The sequence below is a fragment of the Pelodiscus sinensis genome, chromosome 21, assembly GCF_049634645.1.
Source record: "Pelodiscus sinensis isolate JC-2024 chromosome 21, ASM4963464v1, whole genome shotgun sequence".
Classification (NCBI taxonomy): Eukaryota; Metazoa; Chordata; order Testudines; family Trionychidae; genus Pelodiscus; species Pelodiscus sinensis.
The window spans coordinates 13,593,270-13,614,688 of NC_134731.1; the positions used below are offsets into that span (position 1 = coordinate 13,593,270).

General features: G+C 40.2%; 1 long non-coding RNA gene across 1 annotated transcript in view; it reads left to right on the forward strand.

Annotated features, from left to right (window-relative positions):
- Positions 1–17,852, forward strand: part of LOC142819265 (uncharacterized) — a 56,730-nt gene extending 38,878 nt beyond the window's left edge. The window contains exons 5-6 of the long non-coding RNA XR_012897092.1: positions 15,824–16,184; positions 17,097–17,852. This is a non-coding gene — a long non-coding RNA (uncharacterized LOC142819265). The remainder of the gene's footprint in view (positions 1–15,823; positions 16,185–17,096) is intronic.
- The last annotated feature ends 3,567 nt before the right edge of the window (positions 17,853–21,419 follow it).

A 21,419-nucleotide genomic window follows, 5' to 3' on the forward strand; every position in this document is an offset into this window, starting at 1 on the left:
GATGCTTAACTTTAAGCGTGTGAATTGTCTCACTGACTTCAGTGGGATTATTCACATGCTTAAAATTAAGCATGCATGTGATATGGCTTTCTGAATTGGGTGAGTACAAGAAACATTATCTGGTTTCAGGGTTCCTGCCAATTATCAACTGAGTGATCTCAATTCTCAAGTGATCCCAAAGATTTCAGTGAAGCTACTCCAAGAATAAAGTATTACACATAGGGAGGATCTGGATTTGGCCCTAAATTTGGAGTTGGATTAAGTAAAACTTCCCTGATTTGATGTTTTTTCACTTGGAAGAGGTCTACACTTATCCCAAGATCAACGCTTTGGAACCCAATCTTCTGGATTCCCTCATTATGGATGGGCACTATATTTGCCCTTGTCCAGTCTTCTGAAATCTCTCCAAACTTCCATGATTTTTCAAAGATGCTAGCTAAAGGCTTAGATACCTGCTCTATCAGCTCCTTGAGTATTCTAGGATGCATTTCACCAGGCCTTGGTGACTTGAAGACATCTAGCTTTTCAAAGTAATTTTAACTTGTTCTTTTTTTTATTTTTATCTTCTCAACCTATTCCATTTCCACTAGCATTCACTATGTTAGGCATCCCTTCATCATCAGACTTCTTGGTGAAGACTGAAACAAAGAAGTCATTCAGCACTTTAAATTTATACATTTCTAATATATAAAGCAACACCTCCTCCCTTTCTCTCCCTCCTTCCCCCGCCTATTCTTCCTGAGTAAGCTGTACTTTTCTCTAGCAATATTCCAATCGTATGTATTATACCACCAAGTCTCTGTTTTGCCAACATTGTCATAGTTGTGTTTATTTAATAGTACTTCAAGTTCTTCCTGCTTATTACCCATACTTCTTGCATTTGTATATAGGCATCTAAGATACTGATTTGATTTTTGCCTCCCAGTTTTGCCTTGTCCCTCCTTTATCTCTATTATATCCCACACTCTCTCCCATTTCTGACCCATCTTCCAGGTCTCCATGTTTTTCACTTACCTGTGGGCTTTGGTCACCTGCCCCATCGAACATAGTTTAAAGCCCTCCTCACTAGGTTAGCCAGTTTGCATTCAAAATACGGTCTTCATCTTCCTCGAAAGGTGAACCCCATCCTTGCTTAGCAGTGCTGGGAACAGCATCCTGTGATCAAGGAAGCCTGGTGACACCATCTTCACAGGCAGGCGTTCACCTCCAGGATGCACTTGTCTCTGCCTGGGCCCCTACCTTAGACAGGAAGGACTGATGAGAACACCACCCGTGCTGCAAACTCCTTCACCCATACCCCCAGAGCCCTGTAGTCACTCTTGATCTGCTCAAGGTCACACCTTGCAGTATCATTAGTGCCCACATGGATGAGTAGTATGGAGTAGTGATCAGAGGGCCGAATAATCCTTGATGGGAGAGTTTCCCCATCAACCTCCCACAGTGGGGATGCTTCAGAAATTTGATTTAAGGTTATGTCAACTTCATCTACGTTATTATAGTGGTTGGAGTTGTGTATCTTGGGTTGACTGACTCAGGCCAGGTCTACACTATGTGAGAATGTGAAAACATTAATCAGGTTGACAGCTTACATTGTTGAGAAATCCGAAGGTGACTTTAGCATCAGGACATTTAAGCTTTCTATTCATAACTTGATGTGAGGCCTTGATGGGTCATATGTTCTCCACACTAACTTTCTGTGCAAGGGTTGAGATGAGGTCAGTGAAAATAAAGGGAACTAAAATTAACTTTGGATGAGCACTACAGGGGAGACCTATGTCCTGTGGTTAGTTGTTCATGTTAATGATATCACACCAGCTTTTTGAATCTATGCTATTTATCTCCAGTGTCTGTTTGACAAATTACTATGAACAGGATGGCAGGGGGCTCTATTAGATTTCCAAGTCGTGCCACAATCTCAAATTCCATTTATATTTTTGTCTCTATGCATCTCCAATTTCCTCCCTATAGTCTATTTATTCACTTAGCAGCATTTATCATTTATACACTGAGGCTAGATTTACACACACAAGTTATGTCACTCAGGGGCATGTCTACACTGAATTGCTGCAGTGGTGCATCCTGTACCAACATCATTGTAGAGTATCGATGTTGACACTCACTACAACTATTCAAGTGGTTCTCCTGTTAGTGTAGTTAATCTACCTCCCTCAGGGCAGTAGCTATGTGACTAGTAGCTAGGGAAGAATTCTTCCATTGTCTTAGCACACACTACACCAGAGGCTACTCAACTTTGGAAGCCCCGGGGGCCACAGTGATACTCATAGCACATGCTGAGGGCCTCAGCTTAAGTGGATTCCCTGCTGAGCTGATAGTGGGAAGCAGCCACCACTGATGGGGCCCCGGGCTGGGTCCTGGTGGAAGGAGGGCAACGGTCCCCAACTCCACCCTCCTTATACTCAAAAGGGACGCTACCGCTGGGATTATTGACTTTGGCTACCAGGCCTGACTGCCCTGCAAACTGGGGGCTGTTATAGACTTGGGCCGCTGGGCCCTGTTGTTCTATGAGAAGGGGATTGTTATTGACTTGGGCCGCCAGGCCTCGGGGGCTGTTATAGACTTAGGCTGCCAGGCTCTATTGACCCATGCATAGGGGTCTGCTATTGACCCAGGCCAGAGGGCCCTAATGCCTGATGAACTGGGACTAACTATTGATTTAGGCCACCAGTCCCTGCTACTGACTTTGGCCACTAACGTGGATACTTACATGGGGTACCTGGGTTTGGTACCACTCACTGGGTGGAGCACATATTGAGGGACCTGATAGGCTCAGCACCCTGCCTCAGAGAGGGATATGCATACCACCCCATGAAACGGGGGTACATCAACTCACCCAGATATTTGCCTAGTTGTACAACAGGCTACATAGAAAGCATTAGTATAGGCAGTACAAGCTAAAATTTCATGCAATGACTTGTTTATAGCGCTCTGAATAATGTATTCTGAAATGTCAGTACAATATTTATATTCCAGATGATTTATTTTATAATTAGATGGTAAAAATGAGAAAGTCAGCATTAGTGTGTGTGCTGTGACACTTTTGTAATTTTATGTCTGACTTTTGTAAGCAAGTAGTTTCTATGTGAGGTGAAACTTGGTGGGTACCAAAGACAACAAATCATATTCTTGAAACGGGTACAGGAGTCTGGAAAGTTTGAGAGCCAGTGCCTCCACAGTGCCTTCAGAATAGAATTTAAGGATGTGGTTTATGAGCAGATAACATGATCTCTCTAATTAACACCTACTAAAATCTAGTCAGGACCAAGTAATTATACTGTGGCATGTGCTAAACTGGTTGAGTTAAAAGTCTAGATTTTAAGTGGGCCAATTTAGCACTTAGCAAGGTACAATTGCTTTGTTTTGACTGAAGTTTTAAAAGGTGTTAATTTGATCATCTTAGAATAAAGTATGAATAAAACTAAATCCAGAGCCATTGTTACTAAGGGCCAGAACATCAACTGACATAAATCAAACTCTATTGAATTGAATGGAACAATGCTAATTTACATTAGCTGAAAATCTGGCCTTAAATTTTTGTTCCAGTGGTGGCCAGTTACACAGTAACGGGAACAACTCCTGTGCATCCACCTCCATCCTTCTCAGGGAAACAGGTTGAACTATGCCTTCCTTAAATAGGAATTCACTAAATGAACTCAAACAGGCTCCAAAACAAACCATATACTAGCTGACTAAAAATGAATCCAAGCAATTATATGTTTCATTTGTTTTTTATTAATTCCATAGCAACATAATTTGACAAGGAAAGTGCTTTGAATCATTGTTATTCAGCTGCTATCTGACCTGTTTGGAAGTGCTTTGTGGTTTGTCCAGAAGACTTAAGTCAGAAGTCTAGCATTATTTTAAGGAGTGAGGATGTTCGTTTATTTAATGTAGCTCCTGTTCTTGTATCTGAGCTCAAAACCATCTAGGGTCAAGAGAAAATTATAGTTAGAGTACCATTTGCAAGGGGGAAGCTAAGTGTTTAACTTTCTCGAAGATGTCTATGTAGACTTTCAATTAAATTCTCTTCATATTCGTGAGCACAAAGCTTAAGGTGAAAAAAAGTTTGTTTTCATATAGGGATTTTCAATATTTCAGAGTACAACTACAGTCATGTTTACAGTGTTGTTTCTTCCGTTGCCCATAATTAGTGCTTTATTGGATTCCCTGATTAGTCATTGCAGAGCACTTGCAATCAATAGCAACACAGTCAGTTTCATACATCTGAACCAGACTCATCGATCCCAGTGCACAAGACTCTGTTGTCATTGGGCGCAACCAAACCAACCTTAGATCAAGGAGTGGTGAGCAACAATATGAACAATATGCTGCCAACAGGTGTAGGTAGCTAGCCAGCATATGTAATGCACTTCTAACAGAAATGACTGTGAGCAGGTGCCATCAGATCATGTAATTTGACCTTCTGTGTATCACAAACCATTAAACACCAACCACCCTCCACCCCCCAACCTCAACAACAAGCATTAAACCATAATATTACAACTCTCACAGAGCTGCTGTAGGCCTGAAGTGGCAGGGAGTTAAGTGAGATACACTCAATGCTATGGAATCCAGTAATGTGTTTTATCCTCGCAACACCCCTTGTGGATTTGGGTACTACTGGCCCCATTTTACAGGTAGAATAGATTATGTGACATGCCACTATCCCATGAGAAATCTGTGGCTAAACCACAACTTTAATTCATGCATCAAGAAAGAGGTTTCCTTTTTTCTCCTACTAACCCCCACTTTTCAGGAGGGCCTTTCAGAACGGTCATGACTAGAAAATGATGCTTCAGAGGAGTAATGGTACAGATTTTTCATTCCCTGAGTATGTCAGTTAGGACCTGATCAAAAGCCTGTTGAAATAAATGGGAATTTTGCCAGTGATCTCACTGTGCTTTGGATCAGGCCCTTAATGGCATTGTGACTATGTTTTGGGCCATTGTGTTTATATAATTCTACATTGCAAATTGAAACTATTATTAATGACAGCTCTTTTGTGACAATATCAGCAAGGTGATGTCGATATGACATTTCTACACGGTTCTTCCACCAGTTTCAATAAGATTCCAAAAGGAAGCTGACCTTTTCCACAGCCAAATTATAAATGTCAAAATTGCATGAATCCATCTTTCAATTACTGTCACCTTGGAAGAGAAAAATGCTGGAGGCATTGCACTTAAATATTACCAATCACAGATATATTTCAAACACAGTCTCTCCTTGTGAGATGTAGTCTTCACGTTGAATTGCAATGAATTCTTCTGTGACTTTTTGCCCAAAGTGACAATGTTCCACTTTAAGTTTAATCTTTAAAAGAATAGGGGACCTCCATTGGTGGTAAAGACTTATCTGGAGTATTATATCAAGATGGCATAGCCTTCCTAGTCTAATAAATGAGAGATTATATCTATTTCGACTCTGATCCTGCAACTGGATCCATTAGACCTGGCCTCTACACCTAGGTGGAAACTCATAGAATCCTAGGTATGGAAGAGACCTCAGGCGGTCATTGAGTCCAAACTCCTGCTAAAAGTAGAACCAATCCCAACTAAATCATCACAGCCAGAGCTTTGTCAAGCTGGGACTTAAAAACCTCTAGGAACAGAGATTCCACCACCTCCCTAGATAACCAGGACTTTACCACCCGCCTAGTGAAACAGGAAAAACTTTAAAAACAACAAATAGTCTAGCAGCACCATAAAGACCAACAAAACTAGTTATAGATGGGTAGTTCTGTTAGTCTTTAAGGTGCTGCTAGACCATTCGTTGTTTTTTAAGTTTTTCCAGTCATAGACTAACTCGGCTACCTCTCTGGAACTAGTGAAATAGTGTTTTTTTTCTAATATCCAACCTAGACCTTCCTCACTGCAACTTGAGACCATTGCTCCTCATTCTGTCATCTGTCACTACTGAGACCAGTCTCTCTCAATGCTCTTCGAAACCTTCCTTCCTCTCCCCTCCCCCACTTTAGGTAGTTGAAGACTGGTGTAATACCACTTCTCTCTTCTCTTCTGTAGACTAAATAAGCCTGAATCCCTCAGCCTCTCCTCGTAGGTCATGTGCTCCAGCCCCTTAATAATTTTTGTTGCCTCTGCTCGTCTCTCCAATGCATTCACATTCTTTCTGTAATGGGGAGCCCAGAATTGGAAACAATACTCCAGTTGTGGCCTCACCAGTGTCGAATAACAGTGAATAATCAATTCTCTAGATCTTCTGGCAATGCTCCTACTACTGTATCCCAATTTGTCTTTAGCCTTCTTGGCTACAAGGGCACACTGTTGAACATGGGGCCATGTATAATTCTGTGGCAAGCCCTGTGTATGAGACAGCATATACAGCTGGTCCCCGACTTACAAATGCATTGACATATGACCAACCGCACTTATGACCAGCCTCCCATTAAGCGTGTCCCCAACTTACGAACAGCGATCCATGCTTACAAACAGCACGGTTCCATTGAAATGAATGGGGTCCAGCTTACGAACACATCGGGTTACGACCAAGTGCTTGGAACATAACTCATTTGTAAGTCGGGGACCAGCTGTAAATCCCTTTACACTGAGCTGTGTTATTCTTTGCGCCCCCCTCTCCCTTCCATCCCCCGTGAAACCAGTCATACTAATTCAGAGATGAAAGAAACATGGCTTGAGGGCAATAAGAGGAAAAAAGTAATTAGAAATCTGAGTGCTAATGTAACAATGCATTATTTATCACAAATATATTGAATTAGCAACTGCATACAAATGTAAGATAATTTTTCTTTCAAAGACTCTTCCATAACAAGTATTTATAGTATTGTTTTTTCCTTTGCCCATAATTAAGAAAGGGGCTTTATTGGATTCTCAGCTTAGTTATTACAGAGCTTATGCAATCAATATAAGCATATGGTCAGAGTTAGACAGCTGAAGAAGACACAATTGACTTCAGTTGACAAGCCTGCATTTTCACAGAACATAAAAACGGCCATACTGGGTCAGATTAAAGGTCTGCCCAGTATCCTGTCTTCCAACAGTGGCCTATGGTAGGTGCCCTCAGAGAGAATGAATAAAATAGGTATTCATCACGTGATCCCATCCCTGTTGTCCATTCCCAGCTTCTGACAAACAGAGGCAAGGGACACCATTCCTAATCATCCTGGCTAATAGTCATGGATGGATCTATCCTCCATGAATTTATCTCGCTCTTTTTTGAACCCTGTTAAAGTCCTCATCTTCACAACATCCTCTGGCAAGGAGTTCCACAGGTTGACTGTGTTGCATGAAGAAGTACTTCCTTTTGTTTGTTTTAAATCTGCTACCTATAGAATACAATCAAACTAGCCTTACATCAGTAGGAACTTTATCTGGGCAGTGACATGGAGCCACTAGTTCTAGCACACTATAATTTAGGCTATGTCTACACTACAAAGAAAAGTCGGAAAAAGAGACGCAAATTGTGAACCGCAATTTGCATATCTTTTTCCGCTTTTCTTCTGAAAGAGGCTTTTCTGACATTTTCCTCATGTACACGGGGACAAATGTTGGAAAAAACACTCTTTCGGAACATCCCTTCTTCCTTGTAAAACAAGGTTTACAGCGATGCTGGAAAAACGCATCTGCTTTTCTGAAAAAATGTTCAGAAAAGCAGGTGCATTCCTTGGACGTGGCAGAGCTTTTCCAGGATACCTCTGTAGCCTAAATGTACTTTTATTCATAAGCACCCCATTGCTGTGCTGCTTTAGTGTTTCACAATCATTAATAGACTTTATCCTCATAACACTCCTTACAGATGGGGAACTTGAGCACAAAAAAAAAAAATTCTGTCTGAAATAGAAATTGAACTTTTCTTGACTCCTCATCCAGTGTCCCAGCTGCTAGAACATCCTTCCCTCGTAATCAAAAAATGGCTGTCAGAAAGAGATTTCCTTTTTCCTTATGCTAAACCCTAATATTAGGGAAAATGGAGAGTTATGGAGACTAGGGAACTGAAGACATCTGAATTCACGGGTTTTTTTTTTCTTTAAATGGGGTTTCATAAACATAAGCATGCACTGGATCAACACTACCCAGCACGCAAATTTAACTTGAGGGCACTTACTAGAACATGCTGATGGGCTAGATTCTCAGCTGGTGTACATCTATGGAGTTCCATTGCTTTTAGCATAACTAAGCCTACATATACCCAGAAAGGATCCAAACACATATTTTGTTACTGAAAAGAGTGCTCATCTTGTGCAATATGAAGTGAGTTTATGCTCTTCAGAATTATTTCTGTGTACCCCCGGAGTCAGTCATGACCGTCTGGGTTTATTTAACAGTATTCAGAGATGAGTAAGGGCTTTTACCACAAGTAGGGAAGTCACCTAACCTCTTCCTTCAGCTGCTGGCTGAATTTTAATAAAATGTTTCTGTGAGTGCCAGTGTCTCTGCTGAGTAAGTATTGCAGGTTCTGTCCATGTAATATGATTGTAATAGAGAAACAGGATGATACCTTTATTCCATGCAGAACCATTATTCCATGCAAAATGGATTAATCAAATCAAATGACTTACACTGAGCATCCTAGACATATGCAGCCTTGCCCAAGACCAATGTAAGAAAAAAGGCAACTGATGGACTTTTGTGCTTTGGATCAGGTGCATGTGCACTCTTGAAACCCTCAATTTCCTCCCAAGCTGAAGGTGGGGAGTGTCTTTGCTACAAGAAGTTCATTTTATTAAGCAGGACTCAGCCTGCAGAATAGAACTTCTTCCCCAGGAGATCTGGAATTAATTCACGCCAAGATGAGAACCAATACCGAGGTGAGCAGATGCCTGATCATATGTGAAAGTGGAACAACCATTTCCAATGGTAATTGAGTCCTGAAGTAAAACAAGGGTCTAATGCTAACCACCCCGAAAATGCACATTTCACAGATAGAAAAGTCATCATCTGCAGAAGCAAAGATAACACCCAGACCTCCTTTAACAACCTCTGTCTTAAAGAATACTTATTTCTATAGAAGGTCATACTAAGACCTTCTCTCCGTTGCCAAACAAACTGAGAAGGATGAATGAAAAGATGGTTCAAGGGATGGAAGGACATTATTTTTAATATTTAATAAACATAATCTGGCAGCGTTGGCATTGTGTTATTGAAATTTATGGGACTACGATTCCTTAAAATCTTGCATGTATTGGATAGAGCATTGCACAAACTCCACATACGTGTTTTTTATTATCAATTTGATAATTGCCTTTCATGCAATGGAGGCTAATGTTGAATACATGCTTGTTGTTTTTCTAAAGACAGGACTCTCTCTGCCTTCTAGCTGTGAGAACGTTAATACTCTCTGCCCGCACACAAATGAAGCACATTCTCAAAAGCCATATAAACTGTCACCCTCCACTCTGTCAATCAGAAGGGATAAAGTACAGAATTGAGAACTCTTCCTGATCTAAACCTCTACCTTTCGATTCCGTTCCTTGCCATTGTCTAAATGAGTGAGACACTCATGTCCAGGAAATATGAAAGAGGTAAAAAAAACTTTGACTAAAAGTCATGAGATTCTAAATGTACTTCTCAAGAATACTCTATACTTCAGGATTTTAATCAGGAAGCAAAATTAGCCTGACATTTCACTGAGCTCTTCTCTCTAATCAAATCACCCAGTGGACACTTTTTTTTTTCTTATTCCCACATTGGGGCTGACAACTTTAATCTGTCTCATACTTTCTCCTGAACAAAGACAATTTCTTTTTATCCCTTGAACTTGAAAGATACTTATTTTCTAACTGCTGCTCAGCTAGAAAGTATTGCCTTTAGCTTTTCAAATGTCTTCATTTATTTATAGAGTTGAACCTCGAGTTCCTGCCCAAAAATGAGGCTTTGTTGTTCTATAAATGCAGAGTAAGACTCCTATTCCTGATCCAAAGAGCTTTTAAGTCTAAATAGACAAGAGATAAATGAAGTATCAATGCAACCCAACTTTTTTATAGATAGGAAACTAAGGCACAGAATGATTTGCCCATTGCCAGGCACAAAGCCCATGGCACAGCCAGGAACAAAACTTAACCTGAGCCCCAGTCCAGCCCCTTAATCAGAAGACTATATACCTTTCTTCTGTGTTCAGTGGGGCCACTGAATTTATCACACAGTAGCAAATTAAATAGGATTTTTAAAAATATAATGAAACCATGGCCGTGTCCAGACTCAGGGGTTTTTTCGGGAAAAGTAGCCTTTTCCCGAAAAAACTTCCCCTGCGTCCAGACTCAAGCCACGTTCTTTCGAAATTATTTTGAAAGAACGCGGCTTTTCTTTCGATGGCGGTAAACCTCATTTCACGAGGAAGAACGCCTTCTTTCGAAAGTTCCTCTTTCGAAGGAAGGCGTTCTTCAATGTAAATAGGGCTTCCTCGAAAGAGAGCATCCAGACTCGCTTTCGAAAGAAGCCTGCAGTCTAGACATAGCCCATGAGATTTGCCTGTATTGTCTCCTCTATGGCATAGTATAGAAAGAATTAAAAGAAAAGAAAAAAACACTTCAGAACTATGGAAGAGAGTCTCTGGGAAGCTTCTGGCATCTGCCACTGTCAGAAGTTGGGTTAGTTGGACCATTTTCTATCCCTCTTCTAACATTTCATAGGCTTTTTTGATAGACTGGCTTCAGTGATGAGTGCTGAACAGTTGAAAATCAGGCCTTGAGCTCTTCTGAAAATACAGCTCTTAATAACCCCACAAAGCTTCCATGCAAGGAAGATGCTACCATAAATGAACTTTTCAGCTATAACTTATACCTAAATCATTTTAAAAAATACAAACCAAAAGTAATGCAAAGAGCAAGATGAAAAATCTAACCAAATTTGTTTAAAAAACCTCCCGACTGTTCCAATGTTCAGTAGTGTAAATGTTGTGATAAAAGTGCAGTTTGTGTTGAAGTGCCATATTACATGTTAAACATGAAAAACTTTAATTTTTTTAACTCACTAGCTAATGCATTCAACTTTTTGTGAGGACTTTGATGGACTGAGAGCTGAAAGTAGCATCCATTGTTGAAGACGGCCTCATTAAGCCTCTAGGAAAGGCAAAAAACCACATAAAAATAGCAAATTCTAAGGACCAAATCCTGCCAAGATGGAAGAGAGGAGGAGGGAAAGAAAGATGCATTGGGGTCAGATATTTTAATCCCCTCCAAAGCAGTGGCTGCTTTATCATGGGAATTGTCCACCCCAGGCAAAATTAACGTAAGAATGTCCATACTGGGTCAAACCGAAGGTCCACCTAGCCCAATATCCTGGAACAGAACAAAATCCATTCCCTATCTCCCATTCCCAGCTTCTGACAGTCTAGGGACACCATTTCTACCAATCCAAGCTAATGGCCATTGGTGGCTGTATCCTCCATGACTTTAACAGGGTTCAAAAAAGAATTAGCTAAAGTCCTGGCCTTCACAACATCCTCTGGCAAGGAGTTCCATGGGTTGACTATGTGCTACGTGAAGAAGTACTTCCTTTTGTTTGTTTTAAATGTGCTAATTATTAATTCTACGGACCAGATTTAATTTGCTGCCTTCTAGTTCCTCTATTATGGGAAGGAGTGAATAACTCTTCTTTATTCACTTTTTCCACACCAGCCATTATTTTATAGACCTCTATCATATCCCCCTTAGTCATCTTTTCAAAGATGAAAAATCCAAGTGTTATTAATCTCTCCTATTATGGCAGCTGTTCCATACCCCTAATCATTTTTGTTGCCCTTTTCTGAACTTTTTCCATTGCCAAGATTTGTTTTTGAGATGAGACAACCACATCGGCATGCAGTATTCAAGATGTGGACGTAACATGGATTTATACAGAAGCAATAATATATTCTCTATCCCTTTTTTAATGATTCTAACATTCTTTTTGCTTTTTTGACTTCTGCTGCATATTGAGTGGCTGTTTTCAGAGAATTATTCACAATCACTACACAATCTCTCTTGAGTGGTAACAGATAATTTAGTCCCCATCATTTTAAACATATAGTTGGGATTATGTTTTCCAATGTGCATTACTTTGAATTCATCAGCATTAAAATTCACCTGCCATTTTGTTGCCCAGTCATCTAGTTTTGTGAGATCTTTTGGAAGCTCCTCAGTCTGCTTGGGACTTAACTAGTTTGAGCAGTTTAGTATCATCTGCAAATTTTGCCATTTCACTAATTACCCTTTCTTATTTATGAATAAGTTGAAAAGGATTCATCCCAGTATGGACCCCTGGGAGACACCACTAGTTACCTCTCTCCAATCTATGGTTCTGTGATTCTATAATAAGGAACATAAAGGCCGGGATGCCTTTAGAGCATCCTTATTTACAGTATAGTGATGGGCAGTAGTGTAAAACAGATGACTATATGTTAATTTTTATCTGTCCAGAAGTCCTTGGCTAGGTCTATCCTACAATTAAATTATATTTTATGAATTATGAGTACAATTCCTTGATCTAGAATTTTATGGATAATCTGAAGGTGATTTTGTAAATCACCAAAATGTAAGAAACATAATTTCTTCTTTCTCTTCTCATTATAGCCTCTCTCTTCTGTTTCTTTTCCTTTCCTTCTGTGGTAGCAAAGCTGAATACTAATGAGATATATTCAACTAAATGTGCTCAGTCATTTCCATGCTAATTAATTCAGGTTCCAATGCCCACATTTTGTGAAGGTTAGATAAATCCTCCATTATTTTGGTAATTTAGCCCAAATCTTCTCCCATTGCATATAGGATATTTCCACTCCTGCCAACCCTGCTTAAAGTGTCCATGCAAAGATTATTTTAATTAAAGTGCCAGGTACAAAAATAACCCATCGCCCATGGATGGGATATAGATAGGATTCTAATCCAATTTATGAAGCTTTCAAGACAATAGAACAATTAATTAAAAAAAAGTATTTTAGTTGAGATGAAAAACTGGGAAAGGTATCTAAATCTCCAGGCTGACTAAACCACAGAAGACAATCAGTGTGTTTTCTTTTTAATATATTAAACATCTGAGTGGAGCAATTATTCCTTCAGTGAGATTAATCGAAGGTTAGCCTAGCTGTGCATGTGCAATTCTAGAATTAGTTTTCTGATTGTGTGTATAAAGACTTAGTTTTGTTACAAAACTATGTTTGCCTGCTGTTAATTGTTTTCATTTAAATACTTCCCATGTCACAAAGTCTCACAGAGGACTGTATCACTATCTCAAAGCAGTGCTACAAACTAGAGAGTCTATCCCGCTTCTGTTGAAGTCAATAGGGGTATATCTAAACTACATGGCTCCGTCAATGGAGCCAGAAATGCAGATCCCCATCTAGACTACTGCACTGAGCCAACAATCAGCTGATTGGCACAGTGCAGCGGCCATTTTTATTTAAATGAAGCCACGATTATTTAAATTGCGGCTTCATTTCCCTTTGCTGTCCTGACTAATCTACATGGCTCTGTCGACGGAGTCATATAGTTTAGACACACCCTAGGAGAAGGATCAGGGGCTAGTGGGTTTTTTTTGTGGGGGGGAGTGTTGGAAGGGAGAAGGTTATCCTCTGTGGTTACACAGTGCGCTATATGTTGCATATAGCATAACTCTAAAGTAGCATAATGTTAACATAGGGATTAGGGCTTTACCTGAACACCCAATGCTCCACTTATTATATCAGTTGTATTGTGTTCTAAATCTGGCTTTTTACATTTTATCAAGGGGTTAAATATGTGCTGCTGTGTTCCATACCAGTGGTGGCTGCCCTCAGTGATTGTGAAGCGATTTCTGTATGCTCAAAAATAATTTACATTTTTAAATACTCCTACACAATTTAACACTAAAAACAAGGAAATACTTTTTGTTATAAAACTGCTTTGTGGAACAGATTGCCTTAAAACACCCAATAGCATTGTTTTTATAAAGGATATTTTATATAAGAATATCAAGCAGTAAGTGTTAACAATCAAGAGTTTTTGGAAGAAATGTAAATCCTCCCCTTTATGCTGGGGGCATAAACCAGCTTTGATTAAAATGGGTTAAAAAGAAGTTCACCTATGGCAGATTATTCCATAATTGGGCTGTAAAGCATTTTCCATCCTTTCCTCTATAGCATCTAGTACTGGTAACTGTTCCAGAGTAGATGGACCTTGGGTCTGATTCAGTTTGGCAGTCCAGTGCTTCTGCTCTGGGATTCTTTTTCCTTTGTGGGCCAAAGGCTACATTTATGATATTAAAAATGATAAAAAGAGAAAGATAACATTTTACTAGAGAGCTGTCACAGCCTTCTGCCTGCTTCCAGTAAATCCTCAGTTACAGTATGTCAAGGCGCCCACGCAACTTCATATTCATGCCCTACCAAATACAATGCCATTCTCTTCAAGATGTAATTGACTTTACCAACAACCACACTTTGTCTTCCTGATCTTTGGCCTTAATGCTGCGTATTTCTTATTAAGAAAAGAGCTACAAAAATATATTCATAGACTGGAAAAAAACGCCTTGCAGGGAGAAATTTAGGGTGCTGAATTGGTTCGATTATCAAAAAGAAGAGCAAGAAATTGGTTGATTAGGGAAAACATACTGTCAAGGGCTATTTAGCTTCCCAGAAACAGGAATAACAAGAACCCCCATGATTGGGCATTAAAGCTGGACAAATTCCAATTAAGAATAAGGTACTCATTTTTAACAGTAACCATTGAAACAAACTACCAAGGGAAGAGATGGAGAATCCATCTAGTGAAGTCTTCAGATGCTTTTCTGGAAGATGCGGTGTTGCACAGCGGTGATCATGAACCCGTTTTAATGGGATTGCCAGAGCCGGCATAAAACTGGCCAGGGCTGACATCCAAGCCCTGTTGCGTTGGATGGCAGGGCTCAGGCTTCAGCTTTCTGCCTTGGGCCCCAGCAAGTCATAGATGATCATAATGGTCCCTTCTGACCTTAAAGTCTATGGCTGTGTCTAGACTGGCAAGTTTTTCTGCAAAAGCAGGTGCTTTTGCGGAAAAACTTGCCAGCTGTCTACACTGGCCGCTTGAATTTCCACAAGAACACTGACTTCCTACTGTCTGAAATCAGTGTTTCTTGCAGAAATACTATGCTGCTCCTGTTCGGGCAAAAGTCCTTTTGCACAAAAGCTTTTGCGCAAAAGGACCAGTGTAGACAGCTCAGATTTGTTTTGCGCAAAAAAGCCCCGATTGCCATTTTCGCAAACGGGGCTTTTTTGCGTAAAAGCGCATCTAGATTGGCACGGACGCTTTTCCACAAAAAGTGCTTTTGCGGAAAAGTGTCCATGCCAATCTAGACGCACTTTTCCACAAATGCTTTTTAACGGAAAAACTTTTCAGTTAAAAGCATTTGCGCAAAATCATGCCAGTCTAGACATAGCCCATGAGTAAGTCTAATGCTGGCCTTGCTGAACCCTGAGCCTGCTTTGTGGCACTGATGCAGAAGAAGTTTGGTTTCATGGGGTTCCCCACGGTGTGGGCCCTAGGCAATTCCCTACTTGCCACTCCCTAACTCCAGCCCTGATGTCTCAAGGGGGTTAGGGTGCAATGAAGTTTGAGAGCTGCTGCTTTTAGTCAAGCACAGTTATCAGGGCTCAGCATGGGAGAAACCAGATGGAACTCTGAAGCCTGTATGTTATACAAGAGGTCAGATGAGATTCTCTCTTTTGGCCTTAGAATCTATGAATCATCACTAACCACCTCCTCAACAATTGTCTGATGCTAGCTGAAGTAGGTTATTTACTCAAATAAAAAATAGGTACATTTTATCTTTTCATTGTGACTCATATCCAATTACCACAGATTAGAAGTAATTTTCTGAATCTGTTTATCCTGTCTCCCAAGTTCCCAACATTAAACTACGGAAATCTGGATAAAAGGAGACCTGAACCTAAGACGACGACGGGTGGTGGTGATCGGGGACTCCCTCCTAAGTGGGATGGAGTAATCCATCTACTCTCTGGACCTGGAAACTCGAGAAGCGTGCTGCTTACCAGGAGCTTGAATGCAGGATGTGACCGGGAGTCTTCCAAAAATGATCAAACCTTTGGATTGCTACCCGTTCCTGCTTCTTCATGTAGGAACTAACAATACAGCCAAGAATGACCTTGAGCAGGTCACTGCAGATTATGTATCACTGGGAAGAAGAATCAAGGAATTTGAAGTGCAGGTGGTGTTCTCCTCCCCGTTGAAGGAAAAGGTCCAGGTAGGGATTGTTAAATTGTGGAAATAAATGCATGGTTGCACAGGTGCTGTTGGAGAGGGCTTTGTTTTTTTTTACCATGGGACTCTGTTCTGGACACAAGGATTGCTAGAAAGAGATGAGATCCACTTAATGAAGAGAGGAAAGAGCATCTTTGCGGGTAGGCTTGCAAACCTAGTGAGGAGGGCTTTAAACTAGGTTTGTCGGGGGATGGTGATCTAAGCGCTGAGATAAGTGGCATATGACAGGAGGAGGAGCAATGGTCTCAAGTTATAGTGGGGCAAGTCTAGTTTGGATATTAGGAAAAACTATTTCACTAGGAGGGTGGTGAAGTGCTGGAATGAGTTATCAAGGGAGGTGGTGGAATCTCCATCCCTAGAGGTTTTTAAGTCTCAGCTTGACAAAGCCGTGGCTGGGATGGTTTGGTTGGGATTGGTCTTGCCTGGGCAAGGGGCTGGACTTGATGACCTCCTGAGGTCTCTTCCAGTGCTATGATTCTATGAACCTAAACCTGCTCCAGGTTTTGGATTTGATTTTGCAAAACCAACATTTTAACTAATGAGATTTACAAATCCAAACCCACTTCAGGGTTTACCGATCTCTAAAGAGACAGACCCAAATTAAATGGTTATCTAAATCCTCCTGAATTTCAGGGTTTCAGTAAACTGGGACTTAATTCTAACCTAGCCATAGTTTTGAATTTGAAAAACCAAGCTCAAATGGATGATGCAAAACCAACATATTTTGCCTCCTTTTTAATAGGATGGATTGTTTCTTTTCTTTTAAGTCACCAATGTCTGCTAAAGGTTACTCTAAGCATGTAATGCACAATATGTAATTTGATTCCAAGTGATCCTCCTTCAAGTATGTTTGCAACAGATGTTAAAATAAAAAAAACTTGGACATTCATTCCAGGATAGTAATGAACCTGCCGTCTGGTGCAAGTTAACTGAAGACATCAATCACTAAGAGCCGACTAGCCTTTCTGAGTCCATTACCTCTGATAAGAAGCATTGTGGAGTTGTCACATCACCTAGTTGAGCAATACAACCAATTCAAAGAAAGAAAATGTTTCTGCAAAACACTGTAACATCTTTCCAATAAAATGCTGCCCATCAATTATGAAGAGGGGGAAAAGTGGCTGATAGTTGTTGACACCCGGTGTGAGCTATAGCGTGATGATTTTTTTACTCACTTTCTCTCCTTTCACCCATATTTTCATTTAATTACAAGTAAATTACATAATTGATTGGTTTTCAAAATAGGTCAGTCCACTGTGGGAAGTAAAATGCCAACGTTTTTTAACCCAAACAGCTGTCTCAAATTAGCTTTCACATTTTTGCAGGAAAAAAATGACTTGGAAACAAAATATTCAAAATCCTGCCCTTATTAGGACCATCTTTAAGCTGTGGATTGGTGTCAATAACATGAGACATCATAGAATAACAGAGCTGGAAGAGATCTTGAGAGGCCATCAAGTCCAGTACCATGTCATCACAGCAAGACCAAGCACTGTTTAGATCATCCCTGATAGATGTCTATCCAATCTGCTCTTAAATATCTCCAGTGATGGAGATTCCACAACCCTTCTAAGCAATTTATTCCGGTGTCTAACCACCCTGAGAGTTGGGAAATTTTTCTTAATATCCAACCTAAACCTCCCTGCTGCAATTTAAGCCCATTGTTTCTTGTTCTATCATCACAGGCCATGGAGAACAATTTTTCTTATTCCTCCTTGTAACACCTTTTTAGATACTCAAAACCAGCTATCATATCCCCTCTCAGTTTTCTCTTTTCAAACTAAACAAGCCCAATTCCTTCAGTTTTTCCTCACAGGTCATGTTTTCTAAACCTTTAATCATTCTTGTTACTCTTCTCTGGACCTTCTCCAATTTCTCCACATCTTTCTTGAAATGTGGTGCCCAGAATTGGACACAATACTCCAACTGAGGCCTAATCAGTGCAGAGTAGAGAAGAAGAATGACTTCTCATGTCTTGCTCACAACACTCTTGTTAATGCATCCCAGAATCATGTTTGCTTTTTTTGCAATAGCGTCACACTCTTGACTTATATTTAGTTTGTGGTCCACCATGACCCTTTCAGCAGTACTCCTTCCCAGAAGGTCGCTTCCCATTCTGTATGTTTGAAACTGATTGTTCCTTCCTAAGTGGAATCCTTTGCATTTGTTTTTTTTATTCATCCTAATTACCTCAAACTATTTCTCCATTTTGTCCAGATCATTTTGAATTATGACCCTATCCTCTGAAGCACTTGCAACCCTTCCCAGCTTGGTATCATCTGAAGACTTAATAAGCATACTCTCTATGCCAATATCTAAATTGTTGGTGAAGACATGGAACAGAACTGGTCCCAAAACAGACTCCTATGGAACCCTACTTGTTATGCCCTTCCAGCATGACTGTGAACCATTAATACCTACTCTCTGAAAATGATTGTCCAGCCAATTATGCACCCACCTTACAGCAGCCCCATCCCTAGTTTATTGATAAGAAGGTCATGCAAAACCATATTTAAAAAGTCCACTGCTTCTCCCTTATCCACAAAAGTTGTTATCCTATCAAAGAAAGCGATCAGATTGGTTTGACATGATTTGTTCTTTACAAATCCAAATTTGTGAGCCCTTGCAAAGGTTTTGGTATCCCACAAATATCAGCATCCTTAAGAAGGTTGATTTGATATCTAGCTGTGCTTGAGGTTTAAGTGTGAGAACCTCAAATAAGACAGAGGTTCATACAACTGCACATTCTCTATCCTGCACATCTATGCCAGCAAGTGCCAGAAGTGCCCCTCTGCCTTGTATGTTAGCCAAATGTATCTTGGACAGTCTCTATGACAAAGGATTAATGGACACAAATCAGATATTCAAAATGGCAACGTGCAAAAACCTGCAGGGGAACATTGCACTGTTGGTGGTTGTTATTGATTTTAAGTGAATGTAGGCTCCAATCCAACTCCCACTGAAATCAAAGAAAAGCATCACATTGACTTCATTGGGAATTGGATCAGGATTACACAGGAAGGAACTAGCTCTCCATTTCACAGAACTGCTACAGCACAGGCAATAACAGTCAAGCTTTGCTCTGTACTGCCCCCACTTAACATGCTTCCGTATTGCCAAATAGAATGACAGTACATTTGCCATGTTCACTCCTTCCTTATTCCCTCTGCTGGAACTTCCAACCAAGGTCCCAGTTAGTGACAAATCAATGGTAGTTTCCTTTAGGTAATGTGGTTTGTTTTCCTTTAAAAACTGAAATGAGATTCACAACTAAAACATAAAGGACACTGCACAGCCATAAAACTGAACTTTAAGTCACCATTAGCCTACAGCTGAACTCATGCCAATGACCTAGAAGTGACCAGCTCTGTATACTTTTGACACACACCATGATCAGTCTCATCATGGCTAGAAATAGTTATTTTGCCATAGACAATTTACTCAGTCAAACCCAACATACTCAATCTTCTCATTAAAGGCTTTGCCCGACTTTGTAGAAGCCATTTGGGTTTTTTCATTGATTTCAATAGGTCATGGGCTTACTCCTACTTTCTCCATTTGAAACTGGACAAAGAATCATTCTTTTTGAAAGTGGAGGAAGGTGGCGACAATGACAGATGTAATTCTCTATAATAAAACTCCAATGATTTTTGTAAAAGCAGCGAGGAGTCCTGTGGCACCTTATAGACTAACTGAAGTGTTGGAGCATAAGCTTTCGTGGGCAAAGACACACTTAATCAGATGCATGATTTTTGTGTTTGTTATAGCTATCCATACAGCCTGTTAGTAGGTATAAGATTTTTAAAAGAAAGAAAGCTGAGGGTTTGGGAGCTATGGTCTTGTCTCAAAAGTAGCAACCTTACCTGCCTTTCCACATTAGAACTAAAAAATCAAAGTGCAGTGTTAAAACAAGGACCCATTGCCAACCACAAAGTTGAATCAAATCAATATTGTTCAGGGCTACTTTTACACATAATGTCAGCTTGTTAAAAAAAAAAGTGGAGGGTATGTGCTGAGCATCAGAATGACTCCATTAATCCTAGCAAAGCGACAACAACTGAGCTTTTTTATTAGTGTTTCATTCATTAGGAAGAGTCAGAACTAAGCTGATCAATATTTGTGATGTCAAACAAATTGCTGAATGCTTAGCACATTTGATTTGTATGGGGTAAAAACTGTCAGAGATTATCAGGTGAGACTCAAAAAGCTGCAGCACTTTGGTGTAGACACTACAGTGACAAGAGAGGTCTCCTGTCACTGTTAATCCACCTCTCTGAGAAGTGGCAGCTAGGTCAATGGAGGAATTATTTGGTTGACCTAGCACTGTCTACATTAGGGGTTAGGTTGACATACCTACATCTCTCAGGTGTGGATTTGCCCTCGAGACACAAATGGTGTCTATGTGTGGCCATGTCTCCACTTACTGGAGGAACAACACTCTGGTAATTGATCTTTCGGGGTTCAATTTAGCATGTCTAATAAAGACCTACTATATTGAACACTAAGGATGCCCCAGTCAACTGCAATGCTGTTGTGAGGAGTAAGGGACATTGACAGGAGAGTTTCTCCCCTCAACTTCTCACTGTGGGGCCACCCCAGAAAATCAATACAGGGTATGTTGACTCCAGCTATGCAATTCACGTAGCTGGAGTTGCATATCTTGCATCAATTTTCTCTGCCAGTGTAGACCTGGCCTCAGTTTTCAGTATACACCAGCCCATGATAACCCAAAGTTCTCTATACCCAATGGAATGTCATTTCCAAATGCCCTCTGAATCTGTCAGTAATACTTACATAGACAGAGGTGAGTATTTGCCTACCTAAATGTACATTTGGGGACATCACAGTTACCCATTTTGCACATGCAACTGAAGTTTCTGTGGGTGCATATGCATGTGATCACTCCACAAATATTGCAAGGTGCAGTTTAGTTAGCCATTTCAAAATGTGCCCCAAACTATCCTTGATCAATATACACTTATTTAAATAGTTTCTCATTCTTATGGCTTATTTCAGGGTTCATTATCTCTAGGACAGCTGCAAGTCTTGGCTTATAGACACAGATTTCCCATCAAAACATTATTAGTAAAAGTTTAATCAAATATCAGAATAGCCCAGTTCCCATTTAGGAATTCGATTAAGGGTTACATTTTAAAACTGTTCACTATCCACCTCCCATTATGAAATTCATGGGCAGGTCCTCAAAAGAGTTAATCTA